Source organism: Mesoplodon mirus, assembly GCF_964341445.2.
Source record: "Mesoplodon mirus genome assembly, chromosome: 9".
Lineage (NCBI taxonomy): Eukaryota > Metazoa > Chordata > Mammalia > Artiodactyla > Ziphiidae > Mesoplodon > Mesoplodon mirus.
This window is the reverse complement of record NC_138985.1, coordinates 34,372,733-34,384,131: the sequence shown is the minus strand read 5'-3', so window position 1 is coordinate 34,384,131 and position 11,399 is coordinate 34,372,733.

Genomic DNA, 11,399 nt, shown 5'->3' with positions numbered 1-11,399 from the left:
TGGGGCAGATACTTATATTTTATTCCCATTTTATTGGTGAGAAGCTAGAGGCACAAGGAATCGAAGTAACTCAACTTGGAACAATGTCTGTGTCTATTGGTGTGGAGGGGAAATGGGGTTAATGGATTGAGGATTCAGAGAATTCCAGCGTGTGGTCAAGACAGGTTATTAAAGGCAAGACCATTTATCCTGTAGGAGGGAATGGGGTGGCTAGCCTGAATGTACATTTAGAGGAATAAATTCCATGTATTTCAAAGTTTGATTCAATTCACTGAACAATCATCACATAACATCTCTGCACCATTTCCTGGTTGAAGTTCAAGAGACACAAAGAGACAAAGCATCCAACCCTTTCCAAAAGAAAAAGCAATCAGAGTCACAAATAAATTGTCATTGTTTATCAGGGGAAACAACAGGCATTACAACCAAGAGAGAGTGAGTGATTTACTCTCTGGTGGTAGAATACAATTGGAGAAAGATATCAGAGCACTGGGTTGGTGGAAGAATAAATATTGATGGGAAATAAAGGGGAAAGTGTAAAAAAGGAATGCCAGCAGTGAATCTAGCTGTCAACACAGACATGGGGGAGAGATGTTCAAAGGCTCTCAGTGTTCTGATGATCCTGGAACATAAGCTGTAAGGGAAGGAGGACAGAAGGCAGTATTAGATGAAGCTTGGGACCTGGGTGGGTTTAGTAGGGTCTTGGGATTTTTTTCTATAGTTACAGTGTGTGCATATGGAAGGCACTCAAAAGTGCTTATTAAATGAGAAACGTGTGACAAGCTGCATGCATGTAGGGGCAAAGCATGGTTACTCCACTGGCCCTCAGACTCTCCTCCCTGGATCTTTCTGGGGAGGTCCTGGAAACCTCTTTTCATAGTCTGGAAACTCCAGAATTAATCCATCTCCATTGATTTGTCTCAGTTCTTGCTTTAAAAGAAAGCACTGGGGGCATTTCAGAGACCTGAGGCTTTGAGACTCAGGATGGAAAAGAATTTGTGAGTCGGGATGCTATGATGGGGTCCCTAACACGGCCTCACTGTGTCATATGACCTGAGCTGAAATCTTTGTTAGAATTTCCAAGCAGAAGGGCGGTGGGTATCTCCAGGTGTTTATTACAGTTCTGAGCAAGAGAAAGATTAGCAAAGCTTTAATGGGAAAATTCAAATCTATATTGCAGACTCAATGTGGAGATTCATAAGATGGTCCTAATTTAATTTGGTTAGCCAGTCTCAAGGGGTTCCCTCTATCTTGTATAGCTAACCTTTGAAAAATTGGAGTAAAAATCAGTGAAAATCTACTTACTGGAATTCAATGAACATAATTAAATTAAGCTTCTGTTCTTTAGAATTCAGCTTAGAGTGGCTGGTGTAAAAGGAAAAAATATTGGTTTTATAAGAAAAAGGGTTTTAAAGCCCAAAGAATGACAAATGATTTCCAACCTGTAGGATGATATTTCTAAAGCACAAAATGGTTCACTCTCAAAAATTATTAATAGAGTGCCAGGAGAGAACAAATAATTTTTAAGAAAGGCCATAATTTTTACATTTTTTTTTTTTTTTTGTATTTTGCCAAGAAATGCTATTTGGGAACATTGAAAATGAAAGTATCTAAACATTTGTAATTAAATAATAAAAAATTCTATCAGCTTTCTCGTCATGTTTTTGTTCTTATTTTAAAGAGTTGTAAAAGGATAAAGCAAAAGAGAAATGCCTTTCATCACAGAGAAATCTGTACTCTCCACACATGACTTCCATGCTTTTCTTTTTTATTTGGCATTTTCTCATCGCCAATAATTACCTTGTTGCCTCCCTTGGTATTCTGAGTTCTCCTTTTTTTTTTTTCTTTTTCCTGAAATGAAGTCTTGACTTATGGAGATGTTTTTCCATTTGTTTCTTAGGTGTTTCTATACTGAGATATCCTCTATCTTTCTCAGCCCCTTTCAGTTCGGTGGAGTTTTGGAGAAGTTAAGATACTGAAGAATTAGAAAGAACTTGCAATGTCAAGGGTTTCTCTCTCTCTCTCTCTTTTTAAATTGCAGTATAGTTGATTTACAGTGTTGCATTAGTTTCTGGTGTACAGTAAATTGATTCAGTTATATATATATATATATATATATATATATATATATATATATATATATATATATATATATATATATAGTTTTTCAGACTCTTTTCCATTATAGGTTATTACGAGATATTGAGTATAGTTCCCTGTGCTATACAGTCCTTGTTGTTTGTCTATTTTATATATAGTGGTGTGTATATGTTAATCCAAGGCTCCTAATTTATCCACCCCTTTCCCCTTTGGTAGCCATATGTTTGTTTTCTATGTCTGTGAGTCTATTTCTGTTTTGTAAATAAATTCATTTGTATCATGTTTTTTAGATTCCACATATAAGTGATATCATATGATATTTGTATTTCTCTGTCTGACTTACTTCACTTAGTAAGATACTCTCTAGGTCCATCTGTGTTGCTGCAAATGGCATTATTTCATTCATTCATTTTTATGGCTGAGTACATATTCCATTGTACATATGTACCACATCTTCTTTATCCATTCATCTGTCGATGGACATTTAGTGATTGCTTCCACATCTTAGCTATTGTAAATAGTGCTGCAATGAACACTGGGGTGCATGCATCTGTTTGAATTATGGTTTTCTCCAGATATATTCCCAAGAATGGGATTGCAGGGTCATATGGTAGCTCTACTGTTAGTTTTCTAAGGAACCTCCATACTGTTTTCCATAGTGGCTGCACCAGTTTACATTACCACCAACAGTGTAGGAGGATTCCCTTTTCTCCAAGGACAGTTTCTCTTAAGATACACTCTGTACAATTCTTAGAGAATCATTGCTTCTGATTTTAAAAGAAACAATGAAAATAAGACTAAAAAACACCAAAACTTTAGAAGTTCCAGTCTCCCCAGTAGGATTGTCATGAATGAGTCTACTTTGGATCCTCTGCTGTGGGACCTGAGGCTGTTGGGACTCAGAGAGCATCCTCTGAGCTGCTCACTTGTGAGGTGTTGCATTCTGATGCTGGAAGCAGTCCATTCGGTCAGCGACAGAGGGTTCTTCGGTTTTACAGGAGAACACCTGGGTATTTCTCATGCTCAGTCTGCCCTGATGGGCTCTTCTGGAATTACTCTTTCCTCCATGCCTTCTCAGCACCACGTATCCTCTCTTCCTCCAAGCCCTCCCCCACAGTGCCTCCTTGTGGAGCAGGGATCCCTCCCAGGTGACCCAGACTCTGCAGTACCCAGTCCCCTCATGCTCTGCTTTGAGGACTCAGCTGCCCCTGGAACACAAGAGTACAGAATACTCCAGACATGACACCATTAAGCTTCCAGAGTCATCTTCCTCCTCTTGGTTACTCCTTCCTGGGGTTTCTCCTCTTTAAATAGGTCCTGTGCCCTTCACTCCCTGGGGCTCCCCTCCAGGACAGGTGCAGAAGGGTCACACAAATGCCCACAGTCTTTGGTGAGAGTTTATTTTCAGCTGCATATTCAGTCAATTCACATGGCTTAAGACTTAAAGACATTGATAGCTCACACCTAACAAAAGGTAGGTTAATGAATGCAGTGGCTAGATGACATCGTGAAGAACTAAGACCTTTCCCATGTGTCTGTCTGTTTTGTCTTTCCTTCTTTGGCTTCATATTTATCCCCTTGTGACAGCAACATGACAGGGGCAGCTCTGGGCATCACCTTATCTCACAACAACATCAGAAAATTCTCCTTACAAAAGAATTACAAACGATATGGGAAAATAAACCTTTCTCCCCTACTAGGCTGGTCTTAGGCTCACTTCCCAATAATAGAGAATGGAAAGGAAAAATATCTACTAACTTCACAGAGGAGAAACCTGGCAAATGCTGTCTTAACCAAATGACCAATATTAACATCAGCAGGGATATCATGGGTCAATTTCCTACCTCCTGATGGAATGTGATGAGAAGGGCACTTCACTTGTGGTTTTCTTTCCAAAAACCCGTGATCCAAGTCTTTCATGAGGAAAATATAAGACAAACCCAATTTGAGGGACAATCTATACAATACCCAATCAATACTCCTCAAAACTGTCGTGATCAGGAAATAAAGATGATGGAACTGTTAAAAACCAAAGGAGACCAGAGGAGACATGAAAACTAAATGTAATGTGGTACCCTGGGCTGGATCCTGGAGAAGAAAATGGATGTTAGTGGAAACACTGGTAACCTCTAAATAAAGTCTGTAGTTTAGTTAATAGTAATGCATAATGTCAGTTTCTTTAGTCTTAACAAGTAGGTCTTGGAGTGTGAGATACAAACATTAGGTGGTACAAACTGGGTGGCAGGTAACTCTGTACTAACTGTGTAACTTTTCTATAAACCCAAAACCTGTAATGGAAAATCAAAATAAAATTTCCCACAAACTCAAAAAAGAAAATAAAACAACAGAAATTTATCCCTACAAATCTCTGGAAAATGGAGGTAGCTCTTCTAGAAGCCACCCAGCAGACTTGCTAGCTGTGGATGGTACCTGGCCACTTGGACAGAATAAAGGAAGACAGGGATGCTGTGCTATCTGCAGGGTGGGCAACCAACAGGGTTAAGCCTTAACCTTCTGTCTCGAAAGAGAGAACACTTCATTTGCAGGATTCTCTTGTTAATTACTATGCAGAAATAGTCATATGTAACAGTGGGAAAACACAAAATTCCTGAATCTAAACATTCCATCAAGCTGTTGTCTTTTTTAGGGCTTGACCTGCATGCATTTTCTCTTACTGCTCTGTACTTTATTTTTGTTTGCGTTGGCCCCCAGACCCCACATATATTTTGCCTGCCACAGTCCTTTATACAAACCATTTCTGTGAAATGTATTTTATCAGGAACTGTAGCCCATTATTTTTTTTTTATAAGAGAAAAATTAAGGTCTCACTCTCTCTCCTTCTTTAAAGTCTGGTGCTGTTTATTATTTATGGACACATATATCTTTTGGAGAAGGGACATAGCTCATAAATGTGGGGAACATGGATTTTTTTTTTCATCACAGCAAAAATAGAGAGTTGTGTAATTTAAAGATTCTAAATACATGATAGCTTTCTGATATAGTAGCAGGTAGAAAAGAGAAGACTCTGTGACCAAAATGGCCCCAGGATTCCCACCCCTGGTGACTCCACCTCATAAAACACCCTCCCCTGAGGGCAAAAAAACTGGGAATAGGATGAAATGTCACTCCTGGGGACTTTGAGTTAATATGTGGGTGAGTCTGACATAATCGGTGAGTCCTTCAAAGGACAGATTGGAAATGTGAGGATCTATAGAAGAACCATGTAACTGAGCTTTGCGGGTATTGAGAGGTGTGAATTTCTAGGAGTTGGGCATCAGCCAGCAAGAAAACAGGGGTCTGAAGTGGGCCAACACCAGAATGAATTTGGAAGAGGGCCCTGAGCTCCAGATGAGAACCCAGGCCTGGTCGACCTTTTGATTTCAGCTCTGAGCAGAGGACCCTGATAAGTCAAGCCTGGATTCCTGACCCACGGAGACAGGGAGACCATAACTGTGTGCAGTTTCCATCTGCCATGTTTGTGGTCATTTTTTAACTCATCGAAGGAGAATGAATATATCCACCTACATGAATAGAAGTCGGGTGAGATCACAAATAATCTCATAAGAACAAATCCAAGAACATCTTCTCCTTCCTAATTTTTTATAGTGTTTGGGTTCTAAGACCTGCTTTGCCTCCCACTTTCCACAGTGAGACTTAAGCAGATTAATTAACCTTTTATGAGTTCTATAATTGCAGAATAAAATTCTCACTTCCATATAGTCTCCTCATAGGATTCTTGTAAAGATTAAATGAGATCATGCATGCAGGTACATAAGACGGTCAAGGGCAGGCTGTTGTTGGTTTGGTTTGATTCATCTCTCCATGACTCAGTTTTCTAAAAGGATATGTTTAAACCACTACTTACAGTGTGGTCTACAGAAAACACTCATGCTCAAAAGACTTGTTACCTAACTTTTTAAATATAGATATTGAGTGTGAAAAAAGAAATTTTTACATATTGAGATACAAGGAAGTCATTAAGACCTATGCACGAGTTAAATTGAATTTTATGCAACTACAATAGCCTGTTGGTGGCTTATCAAACATACATTGTGCATTTGCTTTAATTATTAAAGAAAAGGGCACACTGACCAGAAGTAAAGAATGTCCATGTTAAAAATAAAGATTAAATCTCTCTTCCTGGAACGCCAATGCTTGTCTGCCTTCAATGATAAGACTCCCTTCCCAGGTGTCAAGGCCATGCTGACTCGCTCTGTATGTGCTGATCTATGTGGGGTTTTGTTTTTTTTTTTTAAACCTTGGAGAAATGTATCCTTCACATGTTTAATGTTCTTTGTTTAAAAAAGATATAAAACTGTGCTGAAAACCATGCCTCTCCAGAGCACCTTCTCAGAGTAATCTGGGAAGTAATCCAGGCTTCTGGGATAGTCCTTAGTCTGGCTCAGATAAAATTATTTTCTTATTTTAAACAGTTCACTGATTATTTTTTGGAGCTAATTTTAATATTATTTTATTTAAATCTATATATCTAATTACTATATTTCAACTTATGGTCAATGTAAAGATTATTGAGATCTTTTACATTCCTCTTTCTAACATCTTTATTGGAGTATAATTGCTTTACAATGTTGTGTTGGTTTCTGCTGTATAACAAAGTGAATCAGCTATATGTATACATATGTTCCCATATGCTCTCCCTCTTGTGTCTCCCTCCCACCCTCCCTATCCCACCCTTCTAAGTGGTCACAAAGCACGGAGCTGATCTCTCTGTGCTATATTGATTATTTTTGTTGACAAGTTTCTTTAGAAATGTAATGACTTTTTAGTATCCTCCATCCAAGTGCATGGATATTCTATTTATGAAAGGATCAGCTCACAATTTATTACCACAATTTTTAGGAGGCTAGGCAAGTGTTAGCTGTATTCTCAGCTCAGGGTCTCACTGGGCTGTAGCCAAGGTGTCAGTCATGCTGAGTTCTCACCTGCAGCTCCAGGACCTCTTCCAAGTTAATGCAGGCTGTGAACAGAATTTGGTTCCTTGCAATTGGAAGACTGAGGCTGGAAAGGAAACATAATCAAGTAAATAAAATAGAAAGAAAAACAGATCCCTCACCAGAGTGAGTCTGAGAACTAGTAACTTGAAGGTCTGTATGATTTCTCACAATTCTAAAATTACATGAATCTAAGATTATTTTTATTTATCTGATAATTCATATATTTTTTTAATATTTCTATCTGACTCCCCTTCCTCCCACACCCTAAGAAGAGATCTGGAAATGGTGTACTTTACATATTTTGTTTCATCTCATCCATGGATGGACTTATTTTAGGTTCTCAGAGCCTGGAACATAGGCACCTCTGTACTTGGGGACTCAGAGGTTTGTGGATTTGCACAACCTAAAAACGCAAGATGTTAGATGAAAACACTTATGTCCAAATTAGATACTTGAAGTTCAACATAAAGGTGATTACAATCAATTCATGGAAAAGTCTATCAGTGCAGTTCATTTGACAAAAGAAATCATTTGATGCTTCAGACCTTATTAGCTCTAATGAATACCCCTGGCAGGAAAAAAGCCTGCATTTAGTCCTCACATTCGAGACCGATTTCTCAAAAGGGGATTTGTACCTCTTAAGAGATGTTCAGAAATGAGCCAGACACCATTGTTTGAAATGGGTAATTGGTCATTAACTGATGATCTTACTTGCCTTTATATTGTAGACAATGAAGGTCTTCGACATTGTAGAAGGTCAAATTGCCAAGAGCAAGTAAAAAGTGTAGCTGGGCCCAGGACAGATGCCCAGTTGGAAATGTTCTCTAACCTACACTATGTATCTGAGTTGTTGCAGGAAAAACTCTTACCTATAATTGGATTCCTTTAGCTGCCTCTATGCCTTGTGTACTTTATCAGTATGACCATGAGCCAGATAACCACAACACCACTTGGAGAACAAAATCAGGTCACTCAAAAGTTAAACTAAACATTAATGCAACTATGAAATGAGCACAATGCTTTACATTTATTTTCAGAGTCTCCTTAAAAATAAGAATATAATATGTATATCTTCCTGTTACCTAGCCAAGTTCTCTGGCAGGTGAAAAACCAGTTGAAAACGAGAAAAAAAATGAAGCCCTTCGATACATGTTTCTATAACTATCCTTAGCAAACATGGGAACAATGTGTTACCATTATAGTTGTTCACCTTTTTGAAATTATTTTTAAATATTTAATCAAATTATTCTATTAATTTCCCCCAACTCTTATTGAGATTTTAAAAACCACAGGGAGGTTGACAGACCAGGACAAAGAGGGGCAGAAGTTGCCCATGAGTTGAAGTCACCCAATCCTTATCTGGGACTGGAGGAGGACTGTGGACAAATGATCCCCAGGCTTAAGGAAGGAATTGATCATAACCTCCAGGGAGGACTAGAAGAAGCAGGTAGTTATGATGAGGGAAACAACAACAAAAGAAGAGAAACTCAGTTCTTGTATTTTCCCTTATTTTTTACTTACTAATGTTGGAGAGAGAAAGAAAATCCAAGGGGAATGTGAAAGCAGCACCAAAGTCACAAAAGTAGCAGAATCACTGTCTTAAGGAAACAGAAACTTGCACCAAGGGGACACCCCCAGACTCCATTCTCTCCAGGAGAAAACATACAGTTGATGCTAATATTGGCTCAGAAAACTGATGCTTCACCATTACGACTGCCTTCCCTGAGTTCGTGTCCCCCTATAAATTACTACTGGAATTAGAGATACTATGGCTGATCTTTAACCAGTGAATGTGGACAGATAAAAATCTTTTAAAAATCCAAATTCAAAACAAAAGAAAAATGAAATTGACCTATCAGTTATGGTCTGGCTATGGGCTGGTCATTGCAGCTTTTAATTAGGATTATTAATTAGGTCTAATGTCAAAGGGCAGGTATTAAAATGTATGTCTGAGTGGGAGATTCTGCTATTTGTCTGTTTCAAAGGCAATACAGAAAAGCCCAAGAGCCTAGGAATAATTACTATATTAATTCAGCTTATCAAAAGCCACTAGAAACATGGCACTTGCTTTTCTAACAATCCAAAGGATTTTGGCACTTCAGTTGGTGTTAATTGGTCTAAGCTGACCCAACGCATCTGGCTGTCCACAAACTATTGTGCTATTCTTCAAATGGATCAATTTTACCATATGGACCATTGTGTAAGTTATACTCCAGAATTGGGGCAATCTGTGTTTCTGAAATAATATGATATTGAGTAGAGTTGTTTGTCAAAATAGCAATAAATCCAGCTGTCTTGGGAATGCTAAAACTGAGCACCCTCTTTTAAAATAAGCAAAACCACACAAGGAAGAAAAGATCTTTAGACCATTGACATTCTGCGTGATTAGGATGGAGGATGTCAAATGGAGGACGTCAAATGTAAGCCGAAATCTAGAGGTAGAATTCTAAGGCATATGTTTATTTACCAAACTGAGCACTCTGTTGGCATAAGCACTGATATGAATGCAAGAATGGTCCCTTTATGGCCTTAAAAATTATACCTTGTTATTAAAAACTGCAAAAGAGATTGAGAAAAGAAAGATTGAGTGAGAACGAGAGAGTAAAATTGGAGAACCTTAAACGTGCCTCAGGGATTTCACACAAACAAGGAGTATCAGGAGGGCCTTTCCAGATAATGATTTTTTTACAATAGAAAATGTTTAGTTTATGAGTGTGGCTGTTATTCTGAGAGCAGATATTACTGTTTATCTTTGCTCTACTATCACAAGGTTTTAGAATCCTCTCTTGCAAAACACTGTTCTCTTTAGATAGGTTTTAACTGTATCCAGTAATGAGTATTGTAACCCCACCTCTTTGTATAACGCTTTTTTTTTTTTGGAATTTTATTTATTTTTTTATACAGCATGTTCTTACTAGATATGCATTTTATACATATTAGTGTATACACGTCAATCCCAATCTCCCAATTCATCCCACCACCACCACCACCACCACTTTCCTCCCTTGGTGTCCATACGTTTGTTCTCTACATCTCTATCTCTATTTCTGCCCAGCAAACCAGTTCGTCTGTACCATTTTTCTAGGTTCCACATATATGTGTTAATATATGATATTTGGTTTTCTCTTTCTGACATACTTCACTCTGTATGACAGTCTCTAGATCCATCCACATCTCTACAAATGACCCAGTTTTATTCCTTTTTATGCCTGAGTAATATTCCATTGTATATATGTACCACACCTTCTTTATCCATTCATCTGTCGATGGGCATTTGTGTTGCTTCCATGACATGGCTATTGTAAATAGTGTTTCAATGAACATTGGGGTGTATGTGTCTTTGTGAATAATGGTTTTCTCTGGGTATATGCCAGTAGTGGGATTGCTGGGTCATATGGTAGTTCTATTTATAGTTTTATAAGGCACCTCCATACTGTTCTCCATAGTGGCTGTATCAATTTACATTCCCACCAACAGTGAAAGAGGGTTCCCTTTTATCCACACCCTCTCCAGCATGTGTTGTTTGTAGATTTTCTGATGATGCCCATTCTAACTGGTGTGAGGTGATACCTCATTGTAGTTTTGATTTGCACTTCTCTAATAATTAGTGATGTTGAGCAGATTTACATGTGATTCTTGGACATCTGTATGTCTTCTTTGGCAAAATGTCTATTTAGGTCTTCTGCCCATTCTTTGATTGGGTTGTTTGTTTTTTTTAATATTGAGCTGCATGAGCTGTTTATATATTTTGGAGATTAATCCTTTGCCCATTGATTCATTTGCAAATATTTTCTCCCATTCTCAGGGTTGTCTTTTCATCTTGTTTGTAGTTTCCTTTGCTTTGCAAAAGCTTTTAAGTTTCATTAGGTCCCATTTGTTTATTTTTCTTTTTATTTCCATTACTCTATGATGTAGATCAAAAAACATCTTGCTGTGATTAATGTCAAAGTGTATTCTTCCTATGTTTTCCTTTAAGACATTTATAGTGTCCAGTCTTACATTTAGGTCTCTAATCTATTTTGAGTTTATTTTTGTGTATGGTGTTAGGGAGTGTTCTAATTCCATTCTTTTACATGTAGCTGTCCAATTTTCCCAGCACCACTTTTTGAAGACACTGTCTTTTCTCCATTATATATACTTGTCTCCTTTGTCATAGATCAGCTGACCATATGTGTGTAGGTTTATCTCTGGGTTTTCTATCCTGTTCCACTGATCTATATTTCTGTTTTTGTGCTAGTATCATATTGTCTTGATTACTGTAGCTTTGTAGTATAGTCTGAAGTCATGGAGTCTGATTCCTCCAGCTCCATTTCTTTCCCTCAAGACTGCTTTGGCTATTCAGGG